The 22,146-nt window shown below is 37.6% G+C and overlaps 1 pseudogene; it reads right to left on the bottom strand.

Moving 5' to 3' along the window:
* The window catches only part of LOC111161335, a 40,940-nt pseudogene extending 25,322 nt beyond the window's left edge, over positions 1-15,618 (bottom strand).
* Positions 15,619-22,146: the final 6,528 nt, after the last annotated feature.

Genomic DNA, 22,146 nt, shown 5'->3' with positions numbered 1-22,146 from the left:
AACCTGACAATTATATGAAAACTCTGTGCTTTTTTGAATGTATTTTTACCCACCATAGAAGACCTTCCCTCTCCCTCTCTGTTTCTCAGAATGTATTATGTACACATGCAGTTATATAAAAGGTAATGGCAGGCAATCCATTGATAATCACTTATATTTCTAAGGAGTATATATTTAAAAAATAATTTTAGAAAAAAATAAGTATATTGAGTCCACAGTTTTAAAGACATCACAACTTAAGATTTTAAAAAAAAATTGTTACACCCAAGTTTTTGCATCGAGAGTCCATCAAGGAGCCAACACCAATGCAATCACACGAGGGTTTATTTGACAAGCTTAAGCTTGGGCCCAAGTATACCTGACACAGCGGAGTAGGGACTTGGACCCTGAACCAGATTACAGTCAGAGTTTTTAAAGGCAGAGTAGGGGTGGACTCGGGGTGGGTGAGGACAAAGGGGATATTCAGAAGGGCTATCAGGGTAAAGAAGACTGTCAGGATATTGGAGGCCTGGTTATTATCAAGCCAAGGCTGTTTTTTCCTCTAATGAAGCACTAACATGAAGACAATTGGGAGTTTCCTGGTGGAATGTCACATTCCTCCTATCAAGCATTCTTGTTAGTGAGATTTAGGTTTAGAAGAAATTTAACTTTATTTCCATTTCCTTCCGCCTCAGCCTCCTTCAGTTTTATGGAGGGGTGGGTGACATTAGGGCTTGAGGAACTGAGTTATTTGCCTCTGGAAATTGGGCTATTGATAAGATAGCTTCTTTGTTGTAAATCACTGGGACATTTATAAACCGAGGGAGACTCCTGTCTTGCAGGATTGTGATCTCTGCAAGTTAACTATTTGTATTTCTTTTAGGGCAGCCAGGGATGGGTGAGGAATGTCACACATACTACCGAGGGGAGGGGAGCGGGTGGAGAGGGGGTGCAAGGTGCCAGCTTTTCTTTGTCAAGATGGCTGTACTTATGTCAGGGCGAGACTCGAGGTGGGTACAGCCTTGTTTTTCTTGGCCTCCGTAAATTAGTAACTTTAATATTAAATTAAACTTCATAAATACATAAATATGACATAATTCTACATAAATAATAGTACAAGTAGTATTTATGACAGCAAAATGATATAAATTGTAGGAGAATAAAGACTGAGAAACACTATTCTACATGTCTGGACTACTGGCAGCTCTCTATCCATTTTGTGGTCATTCTCCAGGTTACCTCTGTGTAAACTGACAAAAGACAGTACCATTCTAATTCTTATGCATGATTTGGAGGCCCTGAATGGTAACGTGGAAAGGGATTCAGTTATAATTCCAGCTCTGAGAGTTGTAAGATGTGTATATTAGAGTTGTCAGAGCAATTATTCCAAATCTAATAAATCAAATATATACATGGAATAAATCAGCTGCATACCAATAATCAAATTATCTAATACCTTACAAATTAAGATATCGTGCCTCAAATCAATTATATATTTCAAATTGAGATCACTCATCTTGTAGGAAAAAAATACATACTTCAATTATGCACCTCTGGAGGACACCCTTCCAGATTACCTGAATCATCAACTCTTTCATTGTCTTTGATCTATTTTGTAAGGCTGTACACTGCAGGTGACTGCCATATTCTGAAGGTGTGTGTGTGGTGTCCTGACCTGTGTCCCCTGCCCCCAAATTCATGTGTTGAAATCTAACCCTCAAGGTGATGGTATTATGAGGTGGGAACTTTAAGAGGTGATTAGGTGGTGAGGGCAGAGTCCTCATGAATGGAATTAGTGTCTTTACAAAAGCAGCCTGAAAAAGTCTTTGCCTTTTTCATGATGTGAAGTTACAAAGAAAAAATGGTGATCTAGGAAGCTGGTGCCTCGATATTGGATTTCCTGGACTCCAGTACCATGAAAAATAAATTTCCATTGTTTAGAAGCTACCCAGTTTTTGGTATACTTGTTAAAGAAGCCCTAATAGACTAAACAGTAACTGATTGCAATGACAGATAATTGTCTACAGACATGCAAATTATGTTCTGCTCTATAGAGGTTCAATTGTGTGCCCTTCTTGGGGGGGGTGAACAGTTTTTATATATTTCTTATCTATAAACTAAATATAATATCTGTCTGGTTCCCTCATGATTAAGAATTAGAGTAAAATTTTTAGTATGTGTGCATTTTTGTATCTCTATGAGAGTCCTGGTTTTATCTGTTTTGAAAATCATCTTTTTACTAGCTACCTATATAAACACAGAGATTACCCCATGAACTCAAAATTTATTCTCAGAAATAAAATATTTAAACAGTGGCTTAAATCAGTGTCTCAAATGTTAGTGTGCTTGAGAATTGTTGAGATGTATATACAAATAAAAATAAGGGGCTTAATTCTCCTTGTGCAAAATAAGGGAAGAGACTTCTCTCCCCCACCCTTCTCTAAGAGTATTTATTTTAGAAAACTTGTAAGTTCTTTCTCTATTTTCTTTTAAATATATATACGATCTTTTTAAAAAGCTGAATAAACATCTTGCTAACTTTAAGATCAGGAATGTCTTTCCTGGAGCTATGGTCTTTGAAATGTAATCCTCAAGGAAGATAACATCCTGTCTTCCAGTTTCTGTGCCTAGAGTAAGCCCCTGACTTTAGGAGCATTGCTCCAAAATGATAACTTGTCATAAAAAATGTGACAAGTTTATTGAGTCTTTTGTTTGTATTGAACATTCTGCCATGTCCATGGGGGCTGCTTAAATTCATGCTTATTTCGCTTTTACTTTTGCAAACTAGTTTTTGTGAACCAGCCCATTTCAGTTAGGAAATATATAGCTGTTGAGGACTCTTTTTTCCCTTTTCCCACCTCTTCTCCTTCTCCTTTTCTCCCTCCTCTTTCCTCTTCCTTTTTATTCTCCCTTACACTGTCACTACTACCTTCTAATGAGAACAAGCCTCAGAATACACTGGAACACACAGTAAGTATTTATTAGGTAGCCAGAAACAAACAGTTTCAAACAACAATTGCAGTAAACTGAGTGACGACCAAGTTTTCCACCATTTCTGGATTATTGGAAAGCCTTGCATGAAAGGTTTATCTGGGCAAATATGACAATGGTCTGGTAATAATATTCTGGTAGCCACTTATTGGAGTTGGAGCCTCTTAATCAGCAATGGGTACACTAATCTAGTTAAATAAAAGCACAGCAATATTTTGCCAATCAAAGTTCCTTTCTAAGGCTGGTGGATAAAGCAATGCGTAAGTATTCTAACTTTTGTTATGTTAATAAGTGTAGCTTCAGGTGTTGATGGAAGATCAAGATAGTGGAAACGCCTGTGAGAGCTGCCTTCCCAGGTGGCCTTTTAGATTACTGGAGAGCAGATCACCCCCAGAGTGTGAATTCTTAATTTGGGCAACTGCTGCCTCTAGGCCACAGTGGAATTGTAAAGTAAGTTTCTTACATCATAACACCAGTTAATCAAGCTCTATCTGGGCATTTTTAAGAATTTCACCATTATCCAATTTTTATCCTTTTCCAACTTTTTATTTCCTGATTTGGAAAAGATGGTATTAAACGTTCCTTGGTTGTGAAGTTAGCTAATTTTCTACTTCATTCTTTATTATTCTATCAGGTTCCGTATGGCCTCCCCCCACCCCCCAATTTACCTCCCTGCTTTGGCCTCTGTAAGTATTTGATTTTGTCACTACAGTCATTCTCATATCTGGCTACAGCCAGAAATCTATATTGCAGGGGCTCATGTTTAATGAACAGGTTTTATGAAAGGATTAAAAGGGAAAAATGATATCACTGGTAATTTATGGTAAAGGCAAAGGTATCAACAGAGAGTGGGGGTGAGAAATGGAGGGGAAGACAGGCTGAAGGAGATGGTGTGATAGAACCCAGAGTTCAGGTGGCAGATGCCAAAAATAAATTTACCTATTAAAGAAATTGCTGACAGCTGCTTCTAGATTTACGTTTCAATTAGGGACATAAAATTTTTTTAAAGTAAAAGCCGGAGAAAGAAATTAAATAAGCAATGATGCTTTCAGAGAAGTAACATACTAATAGTTTTATATCATGATTATACAATTATGTTATTACTCTCAAATCGTATTTGATGCTGGACAAAATAGAATTATTTTGTGGGTAATGGCTATCTGCCATATGAAGGGATAGATATTCCAAACTTTTTCTGTTTTTCTTTATTGTGTGCATGCTAAAATGTATTATTTACTATAATGTATTTTTCAAAAAGGACAAAATGGCAAAAGGGCTATCCTTTGTCCACTTAATGTGAATAATTGTAACTGATTTAAAGGTTCTTTGTGTAAAAAGCAACACGTCATGCAGAGAGCAATTCTGATAAAAATTAATATAATTTTTACTAATTTCTAAGTTTTATAACTTACTGTTCTTATGCAAAAATATATATGTCAATCTCAGCTTTTACGGACTTCAAAAAATAGAATTATTTATTAACAGGAAAATAATACCCTTGTGGTACTTTGTTGAAATTAAAAGAGGCCTGGATGCTGATTTTTCTCTTTTGTTTTGTCACTCATTGGTTAAAACAGAACCATCATCCCCCCCCCCACCCCCGCCCGCCTTGTAATTATATAACAGCAACTTTTAATACCAGGTGACTAAAATCTGACAAAACAAAATGAATATTTCCTAACCAATTCTATTAGAAGATAGCTTTCATAAAAATGAAAAATCATGAAAAAGTGTTAAAATGGGACTTTATACAGACTGAAGCTAAAGCCTAAAAACCCAGAATTTTCATTAATGGGGGCAGGGGGGAACCTCTTAAATCAAGGTGCCCAAGACTCCATTGTTTTTATCTAGGGTTTTTCCTGCAACAAACAAAAATAATGTTAGTCAATTTATCTTTTTATTGTTTCTAATAAATATGATGACACATAATCCTGATAAAAGATATTATATAATAATAAATATTTTTATTTTTTCCTGTATCCTGGACAGATGATACAATGGCAAATAGTTGATTTGCATACTTAGTGCTAAAAAATATGGAAAGACCCATTAAAGATAATGGGTTCAAAGGGATAGTTCAATAGAATACTACTAATTTAACTAGGGATCAATTCTTTTAAAGATCTTATTTATTTATTTGAGAGAGAGAGACAGATTTAGATAGTGACATAGATAGTGAGAGAGAGCACAAGCCTGGAGGAGAGGGAGAAGCAGGCTCCCCAATGAGCAGGGGAGACTGACATGGTTTGATTCCCAGGACTGGGATCATGATCTGAGCTGAAGGCAGACAGTTAACCAACTGAGCCACCTCAGAGGCCCTAGGAATTGATTTTCTAAATTATAAAATTATAAAAGAAATTATTGTATATTATAAAATTATAATTATATAGATCATAAATTCATATTAGAAATTAATTATAAAAGAAATTATAAAAGAAATAAGTAAAAGAAATAAAAGAGAAATAGAAAATTTATAGCATCAAAATATAAAAAAACACCCAAAAGTTAACATGAATCTAAAACACACATATAAGTACTAGTGATATTTTTATGTATTTTCTCTTCACATGAGTATCTGTAGAATATTCATATATATACAAAATTATATCACATACTTATATGAGGTATATGTATATATATATATATATATATATATGCACACAAGCATAAAAATACAAGAAATCTTCAAAATTATGATTTTACCTCTGATAATTTCTTTCATATAGATTTAAGTGAAATAACTAGATCAAGCAAAATAAATATTTTAAGTCTACTGATAAATATTGGCAAATTAGTTTCAAGAAAGACTATACCAATTTACTATCCAACCAGCAGTTTCCCAGAGGGTTAAGCAGTCAACTATGCCAGTTTAGTCGTAATGTTACATGCAAACTATTTCAGAAAACTAAATGTACATAATCATCCCATTCTCTAATAAATACTAAAGATAAAAACATAAATTTCTTTGGAAAAAATTTCTGGCATTTAAGAATCCTATTTGCAAGAAATGCTTTTTTTTTGTTTGTTTGTTTTTTAGGAATTCTAATATTTATTTCCTAACTTTCTTTTTAAAATTATATATCCCCAGTTAAGAAAATCTACATAAGTGTATTACATTTGAATAAAAATTGTAATTATTTCCAGTACTACAGTGCCATTGAATCTACTGAACAGGACATCAAAATACAAATTACCAAATTAGATATTGTAGACCTTATCGTTTAGAACACTTCAGTAGTCATTAGTGCTATTCCATAAATGTTTCCAATTCTCCTCTTTATGGGACACATAGTAACATTGAACATCTTTGCTCTGTGAAGGTAGGTGTGCCTAAATTAATTGCTTTAGCCAATTGAATATGAGCAGAAGTGAGGGATATATCTCTTTTAGGCAGAAGCTTTAAATGTCAGTTCTTGATTCACCACATGTATTGAAATGAGTTCTCCATCAGCCTAGCTCCTGAGTGACTTAACATTAGCAGAGCTTCCCTGAGGACCTGAGTTGGACAGGACATGTGTATAGGAAATAAAATTTCATGTAAGCTAATTTACTGAATTTTTAAAGTTATTTTCTATAACACATAATAACTATCCTAATACACAAAGTGGCTTAACATATGGGAAGTTGCCTTAATAAGGGGGTGGAAAGAGCATTGAGGAAACTGATATTGGTAGTCTAGAAAAAACATTACAATCTATTATGTAGTGGCAACATATTTAACAAAATTCTCACAATTATTTGTTTGGGAATGATAACTCCTATGAGAAGGTGTTGGAAAAAGAAATGTTGGGGGCACCTGGGTGGCTCAGTGGGTTAAAGCCTCTGCCTTCGGCTCAGGTCATGATCCCAGGGTCCTGGGATTGAGCCCCACGTCAGGCTCTCTGCTCAGCGGGGAGCCTGCTTCCCTCCCTCTCTCTATCTGCCTGCCTCTCTGCCTACTTGTGATCTCTGTCTGTCAAATAAACAAATAAAATCTTTAAAAAAAAAAAAAAAAGAAATGTTGGTATTGTGTTTTAGTTGGTAGAATTTGGGCAAGGGACTATGGGAGATAGTAGCTTAGGATAAAAAGAATGGGGGTGACTGAGTGGTTCAGTCATTTAAGCGTCTGCCTTCAGCCCAGGTCTTATGATCCTGGGTCCTGGGATGGAGCCCCACGTGGGACTCCCTGCTCAACTGGGAGCTGGCTTCTCCCTCTCCCTGCACCTACCCACTTCCTCCACCCCTGCTTATTCTCTCTCTTGCTGGCTCCCTCTCTCTCTTTCTCTCTCTCTCCCCTCTAATAAGTAAGTAAACAAAAAAATTTTTTAAGTAAAATCTTTTTTTAAAAAGGATAAAAAGAATGACTGGATTGCAAGCAAAGAAGAAAAGGGACTTTCAGAAATTTGGTGAATTGCAGTTCTAGAATACAGAACTCCTTCACAAATCTAAGTAGAAAATGACATAGCGAAGGCTTTTAATGACAAAGGCTAATTTAAGCTGAGCTTTGTCATGAGGGCAGCACTCTTAAAACATAGTCTCAAATTCCTCGACACTCTTCCTGTTGAAAGGTAGGGGCTACTACCCAACCTCTTCAATTTGCATGAGTTTGTGATCATTTTAACCAATACATTGTGGCAGAAGGTATGCTCAATGACTTGCAAGACCAGGTCAGAACCCTCACTGTCTGGAGGCTCCTGTTTGGAATGGCCCCTGCAGATCACAGCCAACATAGTACGAGAAGCCCAAGCCACATAGGTTGGGTGTTAGTGCTCCAGTAAACATTTCCACCTGAGCCAGCTTTTCAGTCATCTTAGCCCAAGCACTAGCCCTTTTTTTTTTTTTAATGTGTTAAAATATACATAAAATGAAGTTCACCTAAACTGTTTTTAAGTGTGTAGTTCTATGGCATTATATATATTCATACTGTGTGCAACCAACCTGCCATCCATCCCCAGAACTTTGTCATCCTTTCAAATAGAAACTGTTTCCATGAAACAGTAACTTTCCATTTTTCCCCTCCCACCAGCCCTTGGCAACCACCATTCTACTTTCTATCATCAGCCATCTACATAGGGACGTTATCTTGTAAGTGCATCCATCCTTCAGCTCCAGTTGTTCCAGCTGAGGCCCCAGAGACCTTAGAAAATGGTCTTCCCTGCTGTGCCTTTTCCAACTTCCTGACCCATAGAACCCATGAATATAATCAAATAGTTTTTGTTTTACACCACTGATTTAGGGATGATTTATTTCACATCAAAGACAATTGGAGTAGTATGGCTGTCACAGTCATTGTTAAAATCTCTGAAAGTATTAAAAGGTCTCACACGTGATGAGCACTGGGTGTTATATGCAACTAATGAATCATTGAACACCAGATCAATAACTAATGATGTACTATATAGTGGCTAACTGAACATATAAAATTTTTAAAAAAATCTTGTAGTGGGAGGGTGCCTGTGTGGCTCAGTGGGTTAAGCCTCTGCCTTTGGCTCAGGTCATGATCTCAGGGTCCTGGGATCGAGTCCTGCATCGGGCTCTCTGCTTGGCAGGGAGCCTGCTTCCTTCTCTCTCTCTCTCTGCCTGCCTCTCTGCCTACTTGTGATCTCTCTGTCAAATAAATAAATAAAATCTTAAAAAAAATAAAAATAAAAAGTCTCGTGGTAAAGAGCCATCTAAGGGTGTGACATCTAGTAAAGTATTTTTTTAAAAAGATTTTATTTATTTATTTGACAGACAGAGATCACAAGTAGGCAGAAAAGCAGGCAGAGAGAGAGAGAGAGAGGAGGAAGTAGGCTCCCTGCTGAGCAGAGAGCCTGATGCAGCGCTTGATTCCAGAACCCTGGAATCATGACCTGAGCTGAAGGCAGAGGCTTTAACCCATTGAGCCACCCGGGCACCCTTCTAGTAAAGTATTTTAACTGTACAAAGTGGTTCAATAAAAAGAGATTTAAGGTTTAAATTTTATTAAAATATTCACATTTAAGTTAAAATAAAAAGAGGGAGTGGGAGGTAAGAAATCCAAGGAGAATAATTGGTACCAGAACTAACTGGAGGCAAACAGATATGGAGGTCATTGAGTTTTTAAAGAAGATCTTAAGGAAGATTTGGGGAAGTTTCTCAGATTTAGGAATGAGATCTATCACTGAAAGTGTGCATTTCTTTGAGGTCCGTCATTCTCTAGGATCTTAAAGACGGCACTTTCTCCAATGCTCATTAGAGATGTAGCCACGCACCATAAGGGAAAGAAAGAACCCCACAAAGAGCAGAGTCCATGGAGTAGAGGACCCACTTACAGAAGAGGGGCTTAACTAGAGAACATGCTGGCTCTCTGCCCAGCTGATTTCACCAGGTCATCCACAGCACTCATCTTTCCTTTTCTGAAAACAGGTGTTTATTGCATTATCTCATCCCTAATACGCTAGTGTATATTGAGTTTGGGGGTACATATATAACTTGCCCCGTATTTCATAAATGAGCAATAGGAGACATAATGAGACCTAATATAAAGACCATTATATCTATTACACAGAGATCCTGAACTTTGAGCTTGATGCTATAACTAAATGGAATTTTGATTTTCTTTCTTGGGAAGTTTGTGAATGTATTTCACAGGTAAAGGGAAGTGAAGTGAATATTTAGTGGTTAGAAAGTTGAATTATCACCACCATTTATTTGTTCTCCTTTATGAATGTGTGATGTGATTGTGCTTTCTACTCCTTTTTTTTTTTAGATTATTTTTTATTTTTTTAAGGAATCTCTGTGGCTAACATGGGACTCAAACTCACAACCCCAGGAAATCAAGAGTTGCATACTCTATTATATGACTGAGCCAGCCAGACACCCCTTTACTCCTCTGAATTTAAATAGTCCTATTTGACTTGTTCTGGCCAAAAAAAAAAAAAAAAAAAGACTGAAAATGGTAAAAGTTTTAGCTTTGACATCTGTAAGAGTCAGTGGATGATTTGCCAGTTTTCCCCCTTACAGGATACATGAATCAAGGAAGAATTTTTATCAGCCCGAGTAATTAAAAGAGTGTGATGTACACAGGCCCCCCCACTCTCCTGATTTAGACAGGTAACAGGAACAAAAAATGAACTTCTGTTGTGTTAGACTTCTGAAATTTGAGGATTTGTGTTAACACAAAATAACCTCACCCATTTGGACTCATGCGGGTTTTCACTGTAAATCACACTTCATTTCTGATTTAGCTTTTAAAGGGAATATTTAGGGGCGCCTGGGTGGCTCAGTGGGTTAAGCCGCTGCCTTCGGCTCAGGTCATGCTCTCAGGGTCCTGGGATCGAGTCCCGCGTCGGGCTCTCTGCTCAGCAGGGAGCCTGCTTCCCTCTCTCTCTCTCTCTCTCTCTCTGCCTGCCTCTCCGTCTACTTGTGATCTCTCTCTGTCAAATAAATAAATAAAATCTTTAAAAAAAAATAAAGGGAATATTTAATTACATATATGTATAAATATGATATAGAACAATTAAAAAAACATTCCATTCAGAGCAACTTACTAGAAATTCTTTGCTGTATTTTTAGTAGTCCTCCCCAAATTTAATTATGTGTACAGGATATTTTATATCACATAATATTGTCTTTCAGTGCTACTTTAGTAGTAATTTAGGAAAGGCTCAGAGCATTAAGGCTACACTTTTTTTAAAGATTTTATTTGTTTATTTGACAGACAGAGATCACAAGTAGGCAGAGAGGCTGGCAGGGAGAGGGCAGGAAGCAGGCTCCCCACTGAGCAGAGAGCCTGACACGGGGCTCCATCCCAGGACCCTGAGATCATGACCCGAGCTGAAGGCAGAGGCTTAACCCACTGAGCCACCCAGGCACCCCTGGTCTATTCTTTTTAATAAGATTCCTGCTGTTTTTCTACCACATATTATAAGCTTCTGTACATTTTTCTTTAATTACTTGCTATTTTATTTCTAGACTAGTTTTTAAGTCATTTGTGGAAGGAGCTCAATGATCAATATTTGCTTATAAATTCTTTAATCTTACTGTATTTGTATGGAGTGTTATTGTGTGTGTGTGTATGCATGTATGCATGCGTGTTTGCATGCGTTTTTCACAGTTTGAGCACCCTCTTTTATTTAGTTCCTTCAGAAACTAAAATATTTTCAGGGTCATTTTTTTTTCTAACTGGATATATACATTTATAATAATGTTAATGTTAGCTATTTCAGCTTTGACAGAATGGGCTTCCAAACCGGATGAGATAAATCCAACTGTTTTTTATAGCTTAATGAATTTATTGTTCGAAACATTTATAAAACTGATACCATGTAACTACTTGAGAAAAATCTACGAATAGCACCAACACAGTAATAGCTATCACTTCATTTCTTTCATGCATTAAAAAAACTTAGAATAGAATTAGTCTTGTTCATTTGTTTGGAAAAAAAGTCTTGCTTCAAAGAGCAGTACATAAACATAACTTTTTTTAAAAATAATATTTTATTTATTTATTTGACAGAGATCACAAGTAGGCAGAGAGGCAGAGAGAGAGGAGGAAGCAGGCTCCCCGCGGAGCAGAGAGCCTGTTGTGGGACTCGATCCCAGGACCCTGGGACCATGACCTGAGCCGAAGGCAGAGGCTTTAACCCACTGAGCCACCCAGGTGCCCCTAAACACAACTTTTGACATTGCATGTATTTAAATTATCATATTAAGTATCTGTTTAATGTAAAAATAGAGTTTGAAGTAGATCCACTTGCTACATTAGCTGAATTTTGTGTTCTGTTCTTTAATATGGTCAGTGATTAACTATGGCCCTCCAGGTGAATGGTAAAGATAACCATTTAATGTAACTTACACATTTATCATTAACCTTCTTGATGCACAAAAATTCAGTGTTTAATTTGTTACCAAGAATTTACCTGTTTTTTAAAAAATGCCATGCTGCTAGAAGGGCTTATTGCATACTTTGAAAACAGTAAATAAATAGGTGTAGATTTGCATCATACAATAATGGCAACAGGGAGGCGGCAGCAGGCAGCAAGGGTGCTCAAACAACTCTCTACACATAATTACAGGACTGCTTAGCCTTTATTTCTAACCCTTTCAAATCCGCCCCACCTATAATTTCCTTTGTTACCCACTGACCTCAATCATTAAAGGCTTTATACCTCTCAAAAACCACAAAATTGTGCTTCTGTTTTCTTTCTTTCCTTTTTTTTTTTTCTTTTTAAGATGTTATTTATTTATTTGACAGAGATCACAAGTAGGCAGAGAGGCAGGCAGAGAGAGAGGGGGAAGCAGGCTCCCTGCTGAGCAGAGAGTCTGATGTGGGGCTAATCCCAGGACCCTGAGATCATGACCCGAGCCAAAGGCAGAGGCCTAACCCACTGAGCCACCCAGGCGCCCTTGCTTCTGTTTTCTGAGTAAGCTAAAGAGAAAGAGGATTAGCTGAGAATGAGAAAAAGAAAAGTATTTATTTTCAACAAAAATTATTGAAGACTTTAACTTGCATTAGCCAGACTTGACCACTCCCATACTGTTCACCTTCTTTTAGTAGTTTTGAGAAAAAGGGGTCTTATCTGGGGACTAGTCATGTGTTGTCACTTTGTATGCTACTTCTCTGTAACACATGATGATCACCGCCCCTCCTAGTTCTGTCTAGGCCCTACATTCTTTACCTGTCTGATAACAAAAAGAAGAGCTTGAACACTCTGTCTTCTTTTTGCTCTGCTACAAAATCTTCACCGTCACTGCCCACACAATTCTTTAACACACTATAACCTAAGACTGAACAGCTATAGCGGACTCCACTGAATGGCAACATACCTTGAAATGAGTTACTGCTTAGGAGAAAATAGATGTCACCTACATTTGACTGCTTTATGTTCTAAAGGAAAAGAATAAACAAGGGGTTCTTTTTGTTGGTTAAGCTTGTTCTTAGATCCTCTGTCTTACAGTCTACCAATTTTCCTTTCTCAATATTGGGATTTTTTTCTTAGAATACCTTGGAAAACTCCCTTAATCTTCCATTTACTTGTTCATTATTTATTCATTCAGTAGAATATGTATTGAGTTTTTACTGTATGTCTAATAACAGCAAGTAATGAGATAGAAGAGTAAGGAAAAAATTGTTGTAGATCCCCACTCTTGTAGAGCTTACAGAGAAGAGGTAGAGCAGAAAATATTCAAATAAATACATAAAACAAATTTAAATTAAAAATGGAGGAAAATGCTGCAAGGAAGAATAAACTAAAGTGTTAAAGTGGACCACTGGAAAATTGTACCATGTCAACTAAGCTGATGTTAGCATATGTGCAGAATATTTAACAAGGGAAATGGAATTTGCAGCTAAGCGGATGGAACTAGAGAGTATTATGCTATGTGAAGTAAATCAGTCAGAGAAAGACAAATAACATGATTTCATTCATTTGTGGAATTTTAGAAACAAAACAGATAAATATAGGGGAAGAAAAAAGAAGAGAGAGGCAAACCATAAAATAGATTTAATTATAGAGAGCAAACTGAGGGTTGTTGAAGGGGAGGTGGGTGAGGTAATGAGTTAAATGGTTGCTGGGCATTAGGAGCGCAACTTGTAGGGATCCCTGGGTGGCTCAGTGGATTAAGCATCTACCTTCAGCTCAGGTCAGGATCCCAGAGTCCCAGGATTGAGCCCCACATCAGGCTCCCTGCTCAGTGGAGAGCCTGCTTCTCCCTCTGCCCCTCACCCTCCTCATGCTCTTTCTCTCTCTTTCATGAATATATAATTTTTTTTTTTAAAAAGGAGGGCACTTGTGATGAACACTGGGTGTTATATGTAAGTAATGAATTACTGTATTCTACTTCTGAAACTAATATTGGATTATATGTTAATTATATTTTGTGTGTATGGGTGAGAACTAAAATTATATTTGACATTTTTATTTTAGGGTACAAAAACAAAAACAAGCAAACAAACAATAACAATAAAAACCTGAAATAGGCTTATCAAATGATCTAAATTCATCCTTTCCAGGGAAGCAGAAGGTAGATCATCTTGCTTCACTGCTGGCTTGCGTTCTGCTGGGTTTTGATCCTTCTTTGAGGCATAGTCTGGATCATTTTCCTCATCTCCTTGTTCTTCTCCTTCTCCTTTCTTCTTTTTCATCATCACCGTCGTCGTCATCATCATCATCATCTTCAATAGCTTCTCCAGTAAAGTATAACACTGACCTTGGTATTAAACACGTACATAAAAAGTGACCAATTTCAAAGTCGGCAGCAAGGATAACTTCAGTATCATCGCCCAAATCTCCACTAGCGGGAACTTCAGGAAGGGCAAAACAAACAAACAACCAACCCACCCCCCCCAACACACACACACAAAACCAAAACCAAAACCAAAACAAAACTAAAGAAAGAGTCATTGGAAACTGTTCTGGTCACAGTATGAAGTGTCCCAAATCCCTTGCGATTCTGCTTCTTAATGGTTTTCAAAGTGACTTTCTTTCCTTTTTTCCAGTCTGACACCCTGTACAACCCATAATTTCTGGTCCATCAAAAGAAAAGGGGTAAGAATCATCTGGTTCTGACCTCATCCTGTATGTCTTTGTCAACGTTTCATTTGTGAAATATTTAGTGGGTTCAAGGGGAAATTCTAGGGCAAAATTCATGAACTGGCCAGTATTTGAGAACTTCGCTTTAAAAACTCTCAAGTGTTTCCGAATAGATTTGTCTTGTTCCTGAGACATATCACTGAGCAAGTCAACATTCTTCTTTATTTTTTTTTAAGATTTTATTTATTTATTTATGAGAGAGAGAGAGAGACCTAGAGAGAGATTATGTGTGCGAGGAGGAGCAGAGGGAGAGGGACAAGCAGACTCTGCATTGAGTGCAGGCCCCATGCAGGACTCCATCACCCTGAGATCCATGACCTGAGCCGAGAACAAGAGTCCAGTGCTTAACACACTGAGCCTCCCAGACACCCCACAAGTAAACATTCTTAAAAACAGTCTACCAGAATTCATGAATTCCCTTGGGGTCTTCTTTTTCTTCATCCTTTTTCTCATCTTCAATCTTGTCTTTTTCTTTTAGTTCCCCTGAAATTTCATCCTCCTCATCTGTTTTTCATTCACATTCTTCTTCCGTAGGTTCATAAATTGCCTTAATGATCTCAAGTTGCTTATCAAATAGAGGCTGATGGAGAACAGCATACTTTCTCTCAAGATTGCGAGCTTCCTCATAGAATTTGGTTTCTATCTGTGCACATTTAACTTGCTTCTCATCTTTTTACTGCCCTAGGCAAACTTTCAATGTATCTTGGTGTTTCTACCAGATATCAAGTCTCTCTCTTTTTTTTAAAATATTTTATTTATTTATTTGACAGACAGAGATCACAAGTAGGCAGAGAGGCAGGCAGAGAGAGAGGGGGAAGCAGGCTCCCTGCCAGCAGAGAGCCCGATGCCAGGCTTGATCATAGGACCCTGGGATCATGACCTGAGCAGAAGGCAGAGGCTTTAACCCGCGGAGCCACTCAGGCACCCTGATATCAAGTCTCTCTTGAAGGGCTGGAAGAATCTGAGGATTTTGTGTCATCTGAACAGGTAGAGGACGTGCTTTGATTACTGTTTCTTTACCAGCTTCTTCTGTTACTTCTTCAACATCATCCAAATCTTGATCAAATTCATACTGTTCTTTGTTGTCAATGTCTGCCATATTGTAAGAACTCCAAATATTGGTGGCTAGCACAGGAAGCCAGGATGCCAGAGCTGTGCAGGCAGTGACTCAGGATGACGGTGGCGGCGGCGGCGGGGGGAGGAGCAAGAGGTGGTGTCATGAGCAGATGGCTCTAAAAAAAGCAACAAACTAGAATTTAAATAAAAACCTGAAATAAGGGGAATAGCAGAGAGAAAAAAAGAAGTCATATTGGGGTCAACAACATATGTAATATTCCTATACTGGGAGGTAGAATAAAGAGTGCAAGCCTACAAGAGAATCAATATGGCTAATTGAAAATCAAGATAGTATAGTAAGAGGTGAGGCTGGGCTGTAGGTAGGTGCCAGTGGATGCACAGTTGTCTGTAATATTTGCATTCACCCAGTTAACTGGAGCATCATTAAATGATTTTGAGTGGAGAGAATGGCATGGTTTGCATTTTGAAAAGATTACTCCATAGGCATTATGTAAAAGAGAGGACAGAAGCTGCAAGGTAGATGGAGGTAGAGGCTCTTGATTTCAATTATCCTAGCATCCTAGCATGGCCACAAGTTGTTATTATATCACAGGAGTTGGGCATGGAGAGAAGAAGGTGGATTTACAAGATATTTAGGAAGCGAAGTGCATCAAAACATGAGGGACAGGTGTCAAGAATAATGCTTAATTTTCTACCTTGTCCAGTTGAATAGGTGATAAGATTTACCTGAAATCAGAAGCACTATAAGAGAGACAAATTTGAAACAAGATATTTTTCCACTTAATTTTTAGAACAGTTTTAGATGTCTAGTAAAATTGGGCAGACAGTACAGAGAATTCTCACATACTCCCTCTTGCTCACACACAGTTTTTTTTCTATTATTATACCTTTAGTGTGGTACATTTGTCACAGTTAACGGATGAAAACTGATACATTATGAAGCAAAGTCATAGTTTACTTCAAGGTCCACTCTGCGTTTTACAGTTCTATGGGTTTTGACAAATGCCTAGTGTCACATATTTGCCATTACACTATTATATATAATAGTTCCATTACACTATACTCTCATTTCTTTTTAATCACAGAATAATATTACATTGTATGATTGTACCAGTTTATTTATCCACTCATCTACTGAAGGATATCTTGATTACTTCCAGTTTGGGGTGATTATGAATTAAGATCTTATAAACATTTGTGCACAGATTTTTGTGTGAATGTAAGTTTTCAGTTCAACTGGGTAAATGCCTAGGAATGTGAATGCTGAATTGTACAGTAAGACTATGTTTAGCTTGGTAAGAAACTGCCAAACTGCCTTCCAAAGTGGCTGTACTATTTTGCATTCCCACCAGCAATGAATGAGTACTGCTGTTATTCCATATCTTTGTTAGCATTTGGTATAGTCATTTTGTTGTTGTTGTTCAGAAGATTTGTGTAAGCACAAATTGAAATATAACTCTATGAATAATTGACTGGATTTCCAATTTAAATGGCTTATATTTTTCTCAGTAGCATATGTTATTTAAAAAAAAAATCATGAAGTTGAAAAGCATGTAAAAACTAGGATTGTGGAGGATAAATGGAAATCTAACTCATATCAGGACACTTCTAATACATAAATAATTAACAATGAAAGTGACATATATTTTAACATATATTGCAAACATTAGATATTTTAAAACCATTTTAAATATATTTGGAGCTCAGACCATTTAGTTTTGTTTTGTTTTGTTTTTTTAAAGGAAGTTGTAGCTGAAACTCTAAGAATTAGTGATAGAATATTCCTGCTGTCCCCCTGGTGCTATGATCTGCATAGTGTTGCATTTCACAGAAACTAGTCAGGTCTCAAGCAAAATGACAGTGTTACCTGGTAGGAATACCTAGCTTTGTACCTCATGACCTGAGTGGGGAAGGATGAAATCTCACTTGGATACAGTTTTTACTGGAATAGCAGAGAGAGCCCTCTAACATCTGAATACATGCATAATGAGTTCAGCAAAGAGCAGTAACCACAAAACAGCTCTTAGAATGTGTACAGTGTGATATCTCTTTGAATGCTTAGGGGCAAAAGTTATTTATCATAGGAAGCCATATGAACAGCCAGAGAGAGAGCATTTACAAAAGAGATGATGAAATGTGAAGAAAAAATATATTCCAGAAGGTGAGACAAACTTGCCAAAAATAGCTATGACTGTATCAGAGGGAGACATGGGAACCCTCAGGCCAATTTCCTGGTCCACAAATGTGCTTTATTTCCTATATAATGTTCAAAAATAATTTTTTTTTTTTTTTTAAAGAGAGATCAGAAGTAGGCAGAGAGACAGACAGAGAGAGAGGGAAAGCAGGCTCCCCGCCGAGCAGAGAGCCCGATATGGGGCTCGATCCCAGGACCCTGAGACCATGACCCGAGCAGAAGGCAGAGGCTTAACCCACTGAGCCACCCAGGTGCCCCCCAAAATAATTTGAACTAACATTTATTTTGTTCCAGCTTATTTTAATATAATTGTCATGTAACATTTTGTAAATTTAAGGTATGTGTTGTTAGGATTTGATACATTTATAAATTGTGAAATGATGACCACTGTAGGGTTAGTTAACTGATCTATCACTTCCCATAATAACCATTTCTTTTTTTTTTTTTAATTTTATTTTTTATAAACATATAATATATTTTTATCCCCAGGGGTACAGGTCTGTGGATCGCCAGGTTTACACACTTCACAGCACTCACCATAGCACATACCCTCCCCAATGTCAATAAACCCCCCCCAACTCCCCTCCCCCCATCAACCCTCAGTTTGTTTTGTGAGATTAAGAGTCACTTACGGTTTGTCTCCCTCCCAATCCCATCTTGTTTCATTGACTCTTCTCCTACCCCCTTAACCCACCATGTTGCATCTCCTCTCCCCCATATCAGGGAGATCATATGATAGTTGTCTTTCTCCGATTGACTTATTTCGCTAAGCATGATACCCTCTAGTTCCATCCACGTCGTCGCAAATGGCAAGATTTCATTTCTTTTGATGGCTGCATAGTATTCCATTGTGTATATATACCACATCTTCTTTATCCATTCGTCTGTTGATGGACATCTAGGTTCTTTCCATACTTTGGCTATTGTAGACATTGCTGCTATAAACATTCGGGTGCACGTGCCCCTTCGGATCACTATGTTTGTATCTTTAGGGTAAATACCCAGCAGTGCAATTGCTGGGTCATAGGGTAGTTCTATTTTCAACATTTTGAGGAACCTCCATGCTGTTTTCCAGAGTGGTTGCACCAGCTTGCATTCCCACCAACAGTGTAGGAGGGTTCCCCTTTCTCCGCATCCTTGCCAGCATCTGTCGTTTCCTGACTTGTTAATTATAGCCATTCTGACTGGTGTGAGGTGATATCTCATTGTGGTTTTGATTTGTATTTCCCTGATGCCGAGTGATATGGAGCCCTTTTTCATGTGTCTGTTGGCCATCTGGATGTCTTCTTTGCAGAAATGTCTGTTCATGTCCTCTGCCCATTTCTTGATTGGATTATTTGTTCTTTGGGTGTTGAGTTTGCTAAGTTCTTTATAGATTTTGGACACTAGCCCTTTATCTGATATGTCGTTTGCAAATATCTTCTCCCATTCTGTCAGTTGTCTTTTGGTTTTGTTAACTGTTTCCTTTGCTGTGCAAAAGCTTTTGACCTTGATAAAATCCCAATAGTTAACTTTTGCCCTTGCTTCCCTTGCCTTTGGCGATGTTCCTAGGAAGATGTTGCTGCGGCTGAGGTCGAAGAGGTTGCTGCCTGTGTTCTCCTCAAGGATTTTGATGGATTCCTTTCTCACATTGAGATCCTTCATCCATTTTGAGTCTATTTTCGTGTGTGGTGTAAGGAAATGATCCAGTTTCATTGTTTTGCATGTGGCTGTCCAATTTTCCCAACACCATTTATTGAAGAGGCTGTCTTTTTTCCATTGGACGTTCTTTCCTGCTTTGTCGAAGATTAGTTGACCATAGAGTTGAGGGTCTATTTCTGGGCTCTCTATTCTGTTCCATTGATCTATGTGTCTGTTTTTGTGCCAGTACCATGCTGTCTTGATGATGACAGCTTTGTAATAGAGCTTGAAGTCCGGAATTGTGATGCCACCAACTTTGGCTTTCTTTTTCAATATTCCTCTGGCCATTCGAGGTCTTTTCTGGTTCCATATAAATTTTAGGATTATTTGTTCCATTTCTTTGAAAAAAATGGATGGTACTTTGATAGGAATTGCATTAAATGTGTAGATTGCTTTAGGTAGCATAGACATTTTCACAATATTTATTCTTCCAATCCAGGAGCATGGAACATTTTTCCATTTCTTTGTGTCTTCCTCAATTTCTTTCATGAGTACTTTATAGTTTTCTGTGTATAGATCCTTAGTCTCTTTGGTGAGGTTTATTCCTAGGTATCTTATAGTTTTGGGTGCAATTGTAAATGGGATTGACTCCTTAATTTCTCTTTCTTCTGTCTTGTTGTTGGTGTAGAGAAATGCAACTGATTTCTGTGCATTGATTTTATATCCTGACACTTTACTGAATTCCTGTACAAGTTCTAGCAGTTTTGGAGTGGAGTCTTTTGGGTTTTCCACATATAGTATCATATCATCTGCAAAGAGTGATAGTTTGACTTCTTCTTTGCCAATTTGGATGCCTTTAATTTCCTTTTGTTGTCTGATTGCTGAGGCTAGGACTTCTAGTACTATGTTGAATAGCAGTGGTGATAACGGACATCCCTGCCGTGTTCCTGACCTTAGCGGAAAAGCTTTCAGTTTTTCTCCATTGAGAATGATATTTGCGGTGGGTTTTTCATAGATGGCTTTGATAATATTGAGGTATGTGCCCTCTATCCCTACACTTTGAAGAGTTTTGATCAGGAAGGGATGCTGTACTTTGTCAAATGCTTTTTCAGCATCTATGGAGAGTATCATATGGTTCTTGTTCTTTCTTTTATTAATGTGTTGTATCACATTGATTGATTTGCAGATGTTGAACCAACCTTGCAGCCCTGGAATAAATCCCACTTGGTCGTGATGAATAATCCTTTTAATGTACTGTTGAATCCTATTGGCTAGTATTTTGGCGAGAATTTTTGCATCTGTGTTCATCAAGGATATTGGTCTGTAGTTCTCTTTTTTGATGGGATCCTTGTCTGGTTTGGGGATCAAGGTGATGCTGGCCTCATAAAATGAGTTTGGAAGTTTTCCTTCCATTTCTATTTTTTGGAACAGTTTCAGGAGAATAGGAATTAGTTCTTCTTTAAATGTTTGGTAGAATTCCCCCGGGAAGCCGTCTGGCCCTGGGCTTTTGTTTGTTTGGAGATTTTTGATGACTGTTTCAATCTCCTTACTGGTTATGGGTCTGTTCAGGCTCTCTATTTCTTCCTGGTTCAGTTGTGGTAGTTTATATGTCTCTAGGAATGCATCCATTTCTTCCAGATTGTCAAATTTGTTGGCGTAGAGTTGCTCATAGTATGTTCTTATAATTGTCTGTATTTCTTTGGTGTTCGTTGTGATCTCTCCTCTTTCATTCATGATTTTATTTATTTGGGTCCTTTCTCTTTTCTTTTTGATAAGTCTGGCCAGGGGTTTATCAATCTTATTAATTCTTTCAAAGAACCAGCTCCTAGTTTCGTTGATTTGTTCTATTGGATTTTTTGGTTTCTATTTCATTGATTTCTGCTCTGATCTTTATGATTTCTCTTCTCCTGCTGGGTTTAGGCTTTCTTTCTTGTTCTTTCTCCAGCTCTTTTAGGTGTAGGGTCAGGTTGTGTACCTGAGACCTTTCTTGTTTCTTGAGAAAGGCTTGTACCGCTATATATTTTCCTCTCAGGACTGCCTTTGTTGTGTCCCACAGATTTTGAACCGTTGTGTTTTCATTCTCATTTGTTTCCATGAATTTTTTCAATTCTTCTTTAATTTCCTGGTTGACCCATTCATTCTTTAGAAGGATGCTGTTTAGTCTCCATGTATTTGGGTTCTTTCCAGATTTCCTCTTGTGATTGAGTTCTAGCTTCAGAGCATTGTGGTCTGAAAATATGCAGGGAATGATTCCAATCTTTTCATAACGGTTGAGACCTGATTTAGGACCGAGAATGTGATCTATTCTGGAGAATGTTCCATGTGCACTAGAGAAGAATCTGTATTCTGTTGCTTTGGGATGAAATGTTCTGAATATATTTGTGATGTCCATCTGGTCCAGTGTGTCATTTAAGGCCTTGATTTCCTTGTTGATCTTTTGCTTGGATGATCTGTCCATTTCAGTGAGGGGAGTGTTAAAGTCCCCTACTATTATTGTATTATTGTCGATATGTTTCTTTGATTTTGTTATTAATTGGTTTATATAGTTGGCTGCTCCCCCGTTAGGGGCATAGATATTTAAAATTGTTAGATCTTGTTGGACAGTTCCTTTGAGTATGATATAGTGTCCTTCCTCATCTCTTATTATAGTCTTTGGCTTAAAATCTAATTGATCTGATATAAGGATTGCCACTCCTGCTTTCTTCTGATGTCCATTAGCATGGTAAATTCTTTTCCACCCCCTCACTTTCA

This window comes from Enhydra lutris, unplaced genomic scaffold (genome assembly GCF_002288905.1).
Source record: "Enhydra lutris kenyoni isolate GAN:26980312 unplaced genomic scaffold, ASM228890v2 scaffoldscaffold84, whole genome shotgun sequence".
In the NCBI taxonomy this organism is placed as follows: domain Eukaryota; kingdom Metazoa; phylum Chordata; class Mammalia; order Carnivora; family Mustelidae; genus Enhydra; species Enhydra lutris.
This window is presented reverse-complemented; position numbering and strand designations above follow the sequence as displayed.